Source organism: Ammodytes marinus (assembly GCF_949987685.1).
Source record: "Ammodytes marinus genome assembly, chromosome: 13".
Lineage (NCBI taxonomy): Eukaryota > Metazoa > Chordata > Actinopteri > Uranoscopiformes > Ammodytidae > Ammodytes > Ammodytes marinus.
This window is the reverse complement of record NC_137217.1, coordinates 17,127,311-17,129,569: the sequence shown is the minus strand read 5'-3', so window position 1 is coordinate 17,129,569 and position 2,259 is coordinate 17,127,311.

The window sequence follows — 2,259 nt, the reverse complement described above, 5'->3', positions numbered from 1 at the left end:
GACATCCACTCAGGGAACTGACGTGTGTGCTTTGTAAGCGCTTCTAGATGTGTTTTCAAAACCAGTGAAACAGTTTACATTATGTAGTGAGGTATTCATTTCCCCACTCCCCTCAGAAAATAATCCTTTGTATTTCATGCTCAGAATGGGGGGCTTTGGATATATTTATATACACTCCATCTTGATTGAACATAAACAGGAATGTTTGAAATCACTGCCTTGGACTGCGGCCGCCCTCCACTTGGTCTGTATGTTTATGCTTCCTGTGAGAGGCCCTTTATTTATGGACAACTGAAGAACACAAATAATCATCCCCCTCCAATGAAAAAATATCTGCTTTTATTATTTGCAAAGTTTTGCGATGCCTTTGTGGAGGCTCACGCTGTCTTCTGATTGCCTGTTTATCATTACATCGTTTCTGCTGAGCCAATGGGGATTCATCCAATTCCAGAAAGTTGCCAAGCCTTTTTCCCAGCCCTTTTCCTGTCTGTTACATCATTGTGTATTCATCTAAAACACACTGATCCGTGTCTTGTCTGCGGCCTGGGTGGCACATATCACACGCAACGGGTAGGGTTGAACACCAGGTGCACACATTTTGACTGTGTCTTTTGAGTGTGCCGTTTGGACGTGTATGAAAGGTTTTGATCAGGTCACAAATCATGGCGTCATTCATTCTTCATGACCACTGTGTGTGCCTGTCCCAGTGATGAAATGAAATGACCTGGTATGGCTACACATCTTCAGCTGAAATCTGTAATTTGCCAACTTAAACATGGTGCGTGCCTTCAACCAGAGTTTGACAAGCATCCATTTAACATTTTCTCTAACAGCCTCAGGCGTACTGTTCCTTCTCTTCTGTCAACTTTGATCTAAATATCTCAAGACACAACGTTTCGACATTGTATCTTTGACTTGGATCATTTACCTGACAAAAGCTTTATGTTGTTATGTGAGCCCACGCAGGATACAAGTCTTTAAATCTAGCAAATTAAATTTCTCCTTAAAAGAAAGGAAATAGTCCATTCAATACTAGTGAAGTTCTTGGTCTTCACGTCATTTCTTAAATGCAAAAATATGTGCAACAGGTTTCCTTGGACTTCTTCTCGACGAGTGATAAATAACGCAGTTTGTCTGAAAGCATTAGCAGTGATCTGTAAATCAACACAAAAGGACGTTTCAGTTAATACTTTCGCCAAATACTTTTGGGGCCTAATGCCCAACCATTCCTCTCACACTGTTTTGTTCTTGAATATTTACATAAATCAAGTGAGTGCACCACAGGTGTCCGTGCTATTTAAACATCAAATACTGCTGAACCTGGACAGAAATGTTTTTTTGGCACACAGTATTCACTTCTCTACGCCAGGTTAGAGATACGGTATTAGGGCTTGTCTCGGATGAAACTGATTTATATACAGACAATGTTTTATATTCAGGGGGGAATATACTCTTGGAAGCAACATTCCCATGAATTTCCTCAGTGATTGGGATCAGTTTTTTATCAATTGGCAACTGTTGGTTCTCTGTAGAACCAACAGTTGATTGCTAAGTTGTAACCTCTGATCTTTTCAAACTTTTAAAGCCAAATGAGCTTAATTTAATCGCAGAAATGAAATACATTCTGATTGAGGCACAGAATTCAGCACATGTGTTCCTGTTGATTTTTCGACATCAAGGGATCTACAGCTCAGTGTACGACAAACTCTCTGAAACCCACCTGTGCTTGTATATAAACATGCATTTTTTTTTTGTTAAGCTAGAAGTAAACTTTAACATCCAGAGACTATTTCAGCTTGATTTCACAGTAAAACAGATGACATCATGCTTTGAGCTGCACCTGCAAACCTGGTGTCAAAGAAAGTCATGTAATCTGACAAAGCAGCATGAATTTCATAGAATGATTGTTTAAAATTTAAATGTTTAAACCAAAACAAAGTTAAACACTATAAGATAAACTATCACTATCAAAATCACCTTCCTCTTGCAGTGCACACGCGAGAGAGACAGGGCTGGAAATATGAAATGTTTATTCTATGACACACAGTTCTTTATAATGTGCTGCCTGATCTCACAGAGCTATCACGTGAAAAACGTATACAGGTAGCTTCTCATTTTCAACTACAGTAAAGGTCAGTGGACAGGTTCTTATAGCTGCTATCTTCTTGGAGATGGACAGAGATTTTGGATTAAATTCTAAATATTTTTATTTTATTTCTAATCAGATATGTCTACATATACATATCCTCTGCCATCTAT